This window comes from Oryza sativa, chromosome 11 (genome assembly GCF_034140825.1).
Source record: "Oryza sativa Japonica Group chromosome 11, ASM3414082v1".
NCBI classification, from domain to species: Eukaryota; Viridiplantae; Streptophyta; class Magnoliopsida; order Poales; family Poaceae; genus Oryza; species Oryza sativa.
The window spans coordinates 14,326,714-14,338,877 of NC_089045.1; the positions used below are offsets into that span (position 1 = coordinate 14,326,714).

Sequence of the window (12,164 nt, forward strand, 5' to 3'; positions counted from 1 at the left end):
TGTTTACAAAACTCGGTACGATTTTCATCTTACTCTTAACTATTTTCTTCACAAAACAAGTTTTACTCTCAGCTGACCTTGGGTTTTTCTTAAAATTAGATGGCAGATCAGGATTCACCAGCTACCTGGGAGATGGGCGTACCCCGCTCAGAGGGATAAGTCATTGAGCTACACCGGTTGATGAGGCGTCTGCGATACCCCAGATTTCCGATCTACCGAGTGAGACAGTGTGGATCTGTTTGGGAGGCTCGGGTCGAGATTCACACGCAAGTTCCTTCAGAGTTAGACTACAGCTTCCCAACACACCACCGTCGCGTCTTACCGGAGACCGCGATGCAGGATGCAGCACGGGAGGCCTTCCTCCGACTTAGCTCTATCCACCGAGCTGAGTTGGTGAGTACTGCGTTTGCTCACCACCCGTTTCGAGAGGAGAGCAACTCCGTCTGCACAGTTCAGGACACACCTTGTTGCTACAACCCGATAGTGACCCGATTGTCACGATGGGCTGAGGCAGTAGACGACTTTTACAAGGAGGCTCTGTTAGAGATCGACGACCAGCAGAGGCGTGTGGAAGAGTTAGAGACCGAGGTGTCTGACCTCAGAGCGCAGCAGCTTCAGCTGGAGGAGGAGCACCAGGCTTGGGGCAGTGAGATAGACTCACTCAAGGCATAGCTCCAGGTCCACGGCGACCAGTTCCAGCAGTTATCTGACCAGTACAACGATCGCCGCGGGATGATGGATACACTTGAGGAGCAGCTGAGAGAGAATCAGGAGCACGTCAGCCAGCTGGAGGAGCAGCTTCGAGCAGCCACGGTCAGCACCACAGGGGCTTCTAGTTCCATAGCAGTAGGGCGTGACCGCTACTTTTTCCTCACCCCGCCGTACCCACCAGCGTTCCACGCTCTTTTAGGAGAGGTTGGTATGCTGGCTACTGAGTCAGCACCTTACTTGGTGGACCCGACAGTGACACAGCCACCTGCCCCGGAGATTGTGCACACTCCACTGATCTCTACACCTTCTCCGCAGCTGGGTTCCAGTTTAGAGACTCCGATCCAGGTCGACTCCGAGACAGAGGGGATCGACACAGAGCCAGAGATAGAGCCAGACATCACTCATCCTTCAGAGGATGAGACCCCTGTTCCCCGCATCACCTTCCTCGGAGGCCCTCGCACCCTCAGCACTGCCCACAAGAGCACCCGACCCCCGGGCAAGAAGCCCAAGCCAGATCCAGAGGCCACTACTTCCGAGCAGTGGGGACTCAGGTTTGCCCGTGCCAGCGACCACCCTCTACCTGCCCCAGGATCCTGCGGATGGTTGGATGACTAGACTGGAGGATTATTGCAGCTCCGATCTCGCTTCAGATGGTTTTTGGATAGTATGCGAGACACCCCTCTCTTACCTAGATTGACGAGTAGCTTAATGGTTAGTTCGATGTATCTTTTGGATGAACCTTATTTGGACTGCGTATGTGTGCAGTCGATTGCATCATGATTTATGTACTATTTGTGGAACTCTGTGATGTTATTTATGATATTATTGTTGTTGTGTTATAAATGAGTTTATTCCACCATACTTGCAAAACAAAGTTCACATCAAAACAACTCCCTTAATGGGATAAAACCATAAGAGCTAGTTAGAAAATTAGGGTACTTACTTAATCGGCCTACACAGATGGCAAGCCGACGTCAGGCGTCAACCAGCAATGAAGAAACTCAGACACCTGACCTAACCACCCTGGCCGGAGTTATGGCCACTCAAACCCAACTTCTACAAGCCATTGCAAACAACCAAGGCAACCGCGGAGGATCGAGCTTTGGAGAGTTTATGAGGACCAAGCCACCCACGTTCGCTACAGCAGACGAGCCTATGGAGGCGGAAGATTGGCTATGTATCATAGAGAAGAAACTGACCCTTGTCCAGGTACGCGAAGCCGACAAAGTGATCTTCACAGTAAACCAACTGGAGGGACCCGCTGGTGATTGGTGGGATACTTACAAGGAAGCTCGGGAAGAGGATGCTGGAGAACCCACTTGGGAAGAGTTCACTGCAGCATTTCGCGAGAACTTCGTGCCTGCTGCGGTAATGCGTATGAAGAAGAACGAGTTTAGAGGGCTGCGACAAGGGAACACAACGGTGCAGGAATATCTGAACCGATTCACTTAGTTGGCCCGCTATGCAATTGGAGACCTCGCAGATGAAGAAGAAAAGATCGACAAGTTCATAGAAGGGCTGAATGATGAGTTGCGTGGACCTATGATTGGGCAAGATCATGAGAGTTTCCAGAGCCTAATCAACAAGGTCGTTAGGTTGGAGAACGACCAAAGGACTGTAGAGCACAACCGCAAGAGGAGGCTTGCTATGAATCGCCCACCTCAGGGAGTGCCTCAGCGACTCAAGGGAGCCACTTCGTCGGGGTGGAAACCCCCTATTGTGGCGACCAACCGCCCCGCCGCACCTAGCAATTTCAACAGGCCGATTGCGATTCAGAACCGCACCCCTACACCAACTCTGGCTGCCCCTGGAGCCAAGAAGAATATGGACTGCTTCAATTGCGGGGAGTATGGGCACTACGCCAACAACTGCCCTCATCCACGCAAAACTCCTGTCCGTACTGGTGCTAATGCAATGACTGTTCGTGGAACTACTACCCCTGCTGCCGGACGAGGTCTATTCAAGACTCCGTAAACTAACAGGACCGCTACCGGATTTGGATGCGAACAAGTGAACCATGTTCGAGCTGAAGAGGCCCAGGAAGATCAGGGCGTACTAATGGGTATGTTCTCTATCAATTCTGCCCCGGTTAAAGTTCTCTTCGATTCTGGTGCATCGCTTTCATTCATATCTTTGAAGGCTAGTCAAAAGCACAACTTAACCCTAGTGGGACTTAGAAAACCTATGATAGTACACTCACCTGGGGGCGAGATAACTGTGAGTCATGCTTGCATAGACGTACCTATTCGTCTTAGGGATGTGGTGTTTCCCTCCAACCTTATGGTTTTGATACCCAGACCCTGGATGTCATATTGGGTATGGATTGGTTAACAAAGAACAGAGGGGTAATCGACTGTAGACGTATGGAAGTTACCCTGACCACACCCTGGGGATCGGATATGAGAGCAACCATGCATCAAGATCCTAGACTAACCGAATGTGCCGGAGGCATATTTACCATGCTACCCCTAAAAGGAATACCTGTAGTGCAACGATTTCCCGATGTGTTTCCAGAAGATTTACCTGGGATGCCACCAGATCGTGACATAGAGTTCATTATTGATCTGATACCCGGAACTGCTCCCATATCCAAGAGACCTTATCGGATGCCAGTCAATGAGTTGGAGGAACTTAAAAAGCAAATCAGAGAGTTGCAAGAAAAGGGATTTGTACGCCCAGTTCGTCACCTTGGGGAGCCCCAGTGCTATTCGTCAAGAAGAAAGATGGTAGCATGAGAATGTGTGTGGACTACCGCTCACTGAACGAAGTAACTATCAAAAACAAGTATCCACTACCACGGATTGATGATCTTTTTGATCAACTCAAAGGAGCTAAGGTGTTCTCTAAGATTGACCTTCGATCAGGATACCACCAATTGAAAATTAGGACCGGGGATATACCCAAAACCGCATTCTCAACACGCTATGGATTGTATGAGTTCACCGTAATGTCGTTTGGTTTAACCAATGCCCCGGCATACTTTATGAATCTCATGAACAAAGTGTTCATGGATTACTTGAGTTTTCTAGGCTTGGCCGGATACTACTGAAGGTTTATTGAAGGATTCTCTGAGATAGCCCGACCAATGACACAACTACTCAAGAAGGAAAAGAAGTTTGTGTGGTCAGAACAGTGTCAGGAAAGCTTTGAGCAGCTCAAAGAAAAGCTGACCTCGGCGCCTATTTTAGTTCTTCCCAACATCAGGAAAGACTTTGTTATATATTGTGATGCATCAAGGCAAGGACTAGGAGGAGTACTGATGCAGGACGGAAAGGTTGTGGCCTATGCGTCGCGACAATTGCGACCACATGAGGAAAACTACCCTACCCATGACCTAGAACTCGCAGCTGTGGTTCATGCGCTAAAGATTTGGAGACATTATCTGATTGGAAATCATTGTGATATCTACACTGACCACAAGAGTCTGAAGTATATTTTCACCCAGTCAGATCTCAACTTGAGGCAAAGGCAATGGTTGGAATTAATCAAGGATTATGACTTGGAGGTTCACTATCACTCCGGCAAGGCAAACGTGGTGGCCGACGCTTTGAGTCGAAAGAGCCATTGCAATCATCTGAGGACGGAAGGAATGGCTCCTAAGCTTAAGGAAGAAATGGCCCAACTAAACCTACATATAGTACCTCGTGGACAGATAAACACCTTGGACATTCAACCTCTTCTGAGAACCCAAATAGAAGAGGCCCAGAAGGACATCGACGAAATCCAAGAGGTGAAGGAACGTCTAGCTGCAGGATTTGCAAAGGAATTTTCAACCGACGAGAAGGATGTCCTATGGTATAAAAAGAGGATTTATGTACCCGAACAGGGTGGACTGAGAGGATTAATCCTAAAGGAAGCTCACGAATCGGCATATTCATTGCACCCCGGAAGTACCAAGATGTACCAGGATCTGAAGGAAGGATACTGGTGGCCCAACATGAAGAGAGATGTGGCAGAATACGTAGCGCTCTGTGACGTATGCCAGAAGGTGAAGGCTGAGCACCAGAGACCGGCAGGTTTGTTGCAACCCCTTAGGATTCCCGAATGAAAATGGGATGAGATAGGTATGGATTTTATTGTTGGATTGCCCAAGACCGCAACAGGATATGATTCCATTTGGGTGATCATGGATCGACTCACCAAGACGGCGAGATTCATCCCCGTTAAGACAAATTATAGCAGTGCCAAGCTAGCCGAGTTATACATGACCAGGATAGTATGTCTTCATGGTGTACCTAAGAGCATTATATCTGATCGAGGCACACAATTTACCTCGCATTTCTGGGAGAAAGTACATGAAGCCCTAGGAACTTACCTTGCGTTTAGCACAGCTTATCACCCACAAACAGATGGCCAGACAGAGAGAACAAACCAGGTCTTGTAGGACATGCTGAGAGCTTGTGCTCTGGATTTTAGCAAGGATTGGGAGAGATGTTTGCCCTACGCCGAATTCTCCTATAACAATAGCTTTCAAGCAAGCCTAAAAATCTCACCCAATGAGGAATTGTTTGATCCGAGACAGGTGAACGGGCGGTATTTGGACCTGACATTATCAAAGAGGCCGAAGAAAAGGTTCACCTGATTCAAGACCGTCTAAAAGTGGCACAATCACGACAGAAGAGTTACGCCGATACCCGAAGAAGAAACCTGGAGTTTAAGGAAGGAGATTACGTTTATCTAAAGGTTTCTCCGATGAGGGGAACGAAAAGGTTTAAGGTCAAAGGAAAACTAGCGCCAAGATATGTGGGACCTTTTCAAATCACGGCTAGACGAGGAGAAGTTGCATACCAGTTACAGCTACCAGAGAATATCGCTGATGTGCACCCAGTCTTCCATGTGTCTCAATTAAAGAAATGCTTACGAGTGCCGGAAGAACAAGCTCCGCTGAAAGAGATTCACATTAGCAATGATCTTACGTATCCAGAACACCCGGTCCGGATATTGGATGAAGCCGAAAAGAGGACTAGGAGCAAAGTGTGGCGTATGTACAAGATACAATGGAGTAATCACACTGCGGATGAAGCCACCTGGGAAAGCGAAGAATTCTTGAGGACGGAATACCCGCATCTATTCGAAAACTGGTAAGAAATCTCAGGACGAGATTTATTTAAGGAGGGTAGGTTTGTAACACCCTGAAAATTTGACCAATAAAAGCAAACCTCTAAAAATACGGACCTTCGAAAACTTTTAAATTAATTGCATCATGTAGATCTTATTCGCCTATTTTATTTGGATTTGATTTTGAAGTTCATTAATCGTGAGTAAAGAATAGTTAATTAGGAATAAACCCTAGAAGTAAATTGGTAAAATAAATATAATTTAAAATAAAGATTAGGTGTGGATAGAAATAAATAAAATATTATCACGATCATATTCGTATCAATTAAATGTAAATGCGATGGAATAAGAATTAACCCTAATTAAAAATTCAAATAAATTATACAAATAAAATATGAGTAATATTAATCTTGGGTGAATTCATTAGTTGAGATAACACAAATATTTAGTAAACTTCATTTATGCAAGATTTAGAAATTATAGAATCAAATTTATATGGGAAATAAACTAAAATCGGGATAAATAGGAAAATACACTGTTCATTATGGCGTAGGTGTTCGATGCGGTCCCTAGCCTTCCCCCTCCTCTCCCACCTCTGCCCCTAGCCGCTCCGAGCCCGCGCCGACGCGCCATTGCCGCCTGCCGCCGCGCGCCACCGCCGTCGCCGTCGCGCCGTCACCGTCGCCGCCTTGAGCCCCGCGCGCCATCGTCGTCACCGTCGCGTCGTCGCCTCGTGCCCCGCGTCCCCGCCGTCGCCGCGCGCCCGTCCCATCTCCCCTGCTGCGCGCGCCTCGCGCCCCGAGCCACCGCGCACCGTCACTTCGCCGCTGCCGCGCCACGCCACCATCCCGTCGCCCCGCGCGCCCACGCGCCCCGTCACCGCCCGTCGCGTCGCCGCCTGTCGCGTCGCCCGCCCATCGCGTCGCCGCCCCGAACCGCGCGCCGTCGCGTCGCCCATCCCGTGCCGTGCGCCCATCTCCTCACCGCCTCCCGCCTCACGCTGCCGCGCCGCCGTCGTTTCACCCCTCCCCATCCTTCTCTCCCTTTTCCCCCTCTCTCCCCTATAAAAACCCCGGCCCCTTCCCGTTCTCCACCCCACTCCATTCCCTCCTCTCCCTCTCCCCTTCTCCACGCACCGCCGCCATCGTGCAGCCGCGCAGCCGCCCTCGTGCTGTCGTGCCGCCGCTTTCGTGCCTCCGCGCTGCCGCCCCAGTGTGCCGCGCCGTGCGCCGTCGTCACCGCCGCCGTTGTCGCTGCCGCCGCCGTCGGTGAGCCGCTGCCCCCCCTGTTTGTCGCCGTGCCGCCGGGTAGAGTGAGAGCCGAGAGAGAGAGAGGAAGGGAGAAGCCGAGGGAGAGAAAGAAGAAAGAAAGGAGAGAAACCGGGAGGGAGAGAAAGGGAAGGAAAAAGGAAAGAAAAGAGAGAAAGAGAAGGAAAAAGAAAAGAAAAGAGAGAAAGAGAAGGAAAAAGAAAAGAAAAGAGAGAAAAGGAAAAAAAAGAAAAGAAAAGAGAGAAAAGAGGAGAGAAAAAGAAAAGAAAAAAATAAATAGAAATTAGGGGGAGATTAGGGAAGTTTAGAAAATTTAAAATAATTAGAATTTAATTATTGATTAATTATAGTCGTAGAATTGCAAAATTTAATATAAATTATGGATTATTCTTGGTAATTTCTATAAGAAATCAATTCGCAGTAGTAATTTAGATGTAATGATGAACATCCTATTTGTGAATATGCCATACCTTGATTATTGTTTACCCTTATTTTCTTGTAACCATGCTTACGTATGAGTCCCTAGTCAACTATGACAAATGCTTAGAGATGCCACTCTAGAATCATGCATACTCATATTTATCAAATGCTATATGCTTCGGCAATTACCTTTGGGAAGGTAATTGAGATGCGGCATGTGGAGACATGAGCGCCACATTGCCATGATAATGATACCATGATTTATGAAAGGAGAAATAAACTAAATAACTGTTTTTGACTGGGCGGACGGAGGATTTGGGTGGTATCCGGAAAAGGCTAGTACCGTCCCCGGTCAATTAAGGACCGAGCCATGAAGTTAAGTATGAAACGACCCCCGTACAACCGCATTTCTCGTATGGGTATAGACCTTGCGGAATAGATAGCTGAGCGGAGGCAGTATCCATGCATAGTGGTCTCTTGATGTGTGAGGCAGGGGCTCTACGGTGGGGCAGCCATTGGAAGAACCGAGAGGCGGGTGTCTACAGTGGTGTCGCCATCGGTAGGACTGCCATGTGAGAATTTAACCATGATTATAACTTAATGCATGTGTGAGTCTTTCCTTCCCGGGTGCGCTAGAACTCCTCTCACTGCTAGAAACCGTGTACGCCTAGAGTGTATGAGGATGTCAAGTTCATGGAGCGGGTACTGCCAATGCGAGGTTATCGAAAAGCTTTGCCGTGACGCGTCTCATGTGTTGGGACGAGGCTCATATGTTGGGCAGTCGCGGAGTGCGGGTAAAGTGTACATCCACTGCAGTGTGAGTAAACCAATTCTATTCGAATAGCCGTGCTCGCGGTTATTGAGCACCGGGACGTGTATTACACTTGGTTAGACTCTAAATTCTTAACTTGTGTGGGATGGGATATTGCATGATGATTTCTATACTGATGGAGCCACTTCCTGAGAGGCGGGAATGTGGACGTCCTCAGAAAACCATGACGACTCAATGGCGGGAAGCTATCCTTGGGATCACAATGGATGGTGGACAGAACCGTCATTGTTTAAATATGAACACTGGTACTAAAATTTGATCAGTCTGTGCTAGGTCTTAGGCTTGTGAAAAGAATTACAAAACTTGCTTGGCGCAAAAGAACCATAGCCAATCCTTTGAATACCCCTGTCATATGCATCGTTGCTGTGGTGGCTTGCTGAGTACGGTTGATACTCACCCTTGCAATATACAAACTTAATCAGAGGTCGGAGATGAAGCTTCGGAGGATCCCTATGCCTATTACCAGGAGGGTAATGAAGACGATGGCGCCCAGTAGGTCTTAGTTACGGTCGTTGCCTGTGGCAATGGCGTGCCGCTGCCTTAACTCCGCTACCTTACCTACTTCTGTTTTTGGAATGTATTCCGGACCGTTCGGTCCGATGATTTAAGACTATGCCTGCGGGCTTATGATATAATAATTCGTACTAGACACTCGTGTATGTGCACTTGGTATTTCAGCTATGAATTCGTGTGTACCAGACTACTTGATCCAGGGAAATGGTACTGTTTACACGATTGATTCTTGTTATAAAAACGGGGATCCACAGTTCAGAACCCTGAGCCTGCACTCCCCGAGTACTCCTGTCTCCCCCAAGTTTATCAGGACACTAGGAACTCTGCCTATGGGAGATGAAGCTGCTCAAGCACTGGAACTGATGGAGCGCATGATAAAGCTGAAGGAACATGGTCTGCAAGGAGAACAAATCACCCGACACTTTACCAAGAGTCAGTTAGCTCCTATTAAGGAGAGATCTCGTACAGCCTTCGAATTTGATGGCAAGCACGACCCAAACCGTGAAGATCCAGATTCTCTTGATTTTATGGTCATGAAGGAGAGAATGTACAAGATCTTTTCAAATGCTATCGTAGTCTGCTACTCACACTTGCTGCCGGTAGTGCCGTACAATGCTTTCAATCCTCCTCCATAGGTACGTATTCAAACATCTCAACCTTCCTCAAAAGCATGATCTCGTCTCTTGTTAAATTGTTTGACATTCATGCTCAGGAGTTCGCGTTGATGAAGTCGGATCCTCCAATCACTCAGCGCCGATCACCTCGCTGTCAAACTGGTCAGGGAAGTGGAGGACCAAAAATTCAGTCTGAAACCCAACCAAACACCTCTAATCCAGCTGTCCAGTCAGATTCCCGCAAGAGGATGTTAGTTCTGAGTGACGACGAAGGCGATGATGCCGGAAAACCTGGAGATAAAGGGGCGACCGGAAAACTACCGAAGCAAGCCAATCCAAAGAAGAAAACATCCAGTCGTCCTATGCCGAAAATCAGGAAGTCTTCCAGGTACAAATCATATAACGATCTTCCTTGTATTGATGCTCACCCATCATGAAAATGATACTGATAGCACAACTCAAACTTGTAGGAAACCATCTGACAAAGATCCTTTTGGGAAAGACTCTGATCCGACTAACATGGAGACGGGCTCCTCAAAAGAAACCGGGCCGACTGCAAAAGATCATCCGAGTGACAATCAGCCGGCAACCGACAATGTAGAACCCAGCAACGAACCCCCGACTGGAAGCCAGTCGGCCGAAGCTGGAGCCGAAGTTAACCAGGAGCCCCCGACTAGAAACCAGTCGGACACAGGGCCAAGCCAAGAGATCGCTGAAGTTGAAGCTCAAGCAGGCAGCCCTCCCAGAAAGGATGCCATCAATGACCTAGGATCCAGATCTCCTGTAAAGGCACAAGAGTCCACTCGTCCCCGTCCAGAAATCATCACAGGTAAACACATTATCTGAAATCATTTTGATCCAACAGACTTTATTCGATTGTTTCACCTTTATTCATGGATACATTAGGGCCAATGATTGGTGATGAAGAAGAAATTCTCCGGATACGAGCGGCTAAAGATTCACGCCCTCCTATTCCGGTCAAGTGGTGGGATAACGATATGCAACCTCAGGGGATCGTAATAAATAAGCAAAAAGAAGATGAGGAGGTATGCCTACTGAAGAAGGCACTCAGCCAGGCTACTCGCATTGTAAACGTAAGTTTCTTGACGCCCGACCTCAACCATCTGTTCGCCATTTAGCTCAAGCGCTAATAAAACTGTTTTGCAGAGGATTCATCTCAGGAACGAAGCAAAAACCGCAACCATAGAGAAATTAGTTCCTCATCTCGGCACCCTTGAGGCCACCAGAAATCAACTGCACAAAGCCAAAGAACTTGCCAGGAAAACTGAGCATGATCTGAGGGATCGGATTGCTGAGCTCCAGGAATCCAATTTTGAACTGAGTGGCTCATCAAAAGGTACACATAAACTCTGTCCAACTAACTTGTGCTGCCATCTTTGTAATTTCGATTAACCGGAGTCAATATAGTGCAAGCCGCCAAGATATCTCAACTGGAGAAACAGATTCAAACTCTGGAGAATGACAAGGAAGAACTGGCAAGACAGAGGGACTCGACTTAGAAAGATGTTGAAGGTACTAGCAATCAATACTTCAAAAGCCATCATTTTCTTTATGCTGACTCATTAATGTGAATCTGTTGATGCAGACCACAAGATCAAGTCACAAGCTCAATTCAACGTCTTTGTCGGCAAAATCAAAAGGCTTGAAGGGGCCAGGGATGAAGATGCTAATGCTGCTACCCCACTCGTCCAAGCCATGTTCTTCAATAACAATGGCCCGAGTACATTCGATGCTTCCGAAATCTTTGACAAGCTGAGAGTTGCTCCGGATACATATTTCAAGAATATCAAAGAGGCTGGGAGTATGGGAGCAGCCTGGCTTTGGCGATGACCAAGTCCCTATACCCAAAGATTGATATTGACGCCGTTGATGGCTTTGCAGACGGGACGAGCGAAGAAGCTTCTCTTGACCTCATCAATGACACACAAAAAGCCGCCGATAAGATAGCGGTTGATGTAGTTGAGAGATTCCAGGACACCGATCTTCGACCGACTGGTCCTGATAACTCTGATGATCAAAAGACTGATACTGATTGATGTAATTTGACAACAATGATTCTGATGATGATGATGGAGGCACAATTTGTACAATACTGATGAATTTATGCTGTGCTCAGTATTTCAAACTTAGCATCTGATTTCTTAAAAGCTTTTGTCAAACCTTATTGATCCTAAAACCCGCAAAAGCTATTAAAAAGCTTTTAGTCCTCATGGACTAAGCCGAAAAATCAAGCAAGGCAATGATAAATCAAGTAAGCAAATTGAATTGATAAAGATCACACTCCATTATTGTTATAATAGCCCCCGACTGATAACTTCAAGGGGGAGCTTGATGTTAGCAGTCAAAATAGGGAAATACAGAAGTAAAACTTAAGCATAAAAACGACGAAGATGTTCGATATTCCAGGAGTTGTCGATAAGTGTACCGTCTTCACGCTTGAGTCGATAGGAACTTGGCTGAGTGACTTCTGAGATTATAAATGGCCCTTCCCATATGGGGGATAACTTGTGCGATCTCGTGTAGTTTGAATTTTTCTCAGAACCAGGTCGCCGACTAAGAAGGCTCATGATCGAACATTACGATTATGATAGCGACGCAACCCTTGCAAGTATCTGGCCAACTGAATTAAGGCTGCTTCGTGGGCCTCTTCCAGGCGGTGTAGATCATCCACTCAGTCTTCTTTGTAGCGCTCCTCGCGAAAGTTGCGAAAACGCAGAGATTCAAATT

The 12,164-nt window shown here is 47.4% G+C and overlaps 1 pseudogene; it reads left to right on the plus strand.

Annotated features, from left to right (window-relative positions):
* Nucleotides 1–1,746: 1,746 nt before the first annotated feature.
* LOC136354165 (uncharacterized) lies at nucleotides 1,747–5,095 on the plus strand (annotated as a pseudogene).
* The last annotated feature ends 7,069 nt before the right edge of the window (nucleotides 5,096–12,164 follow it).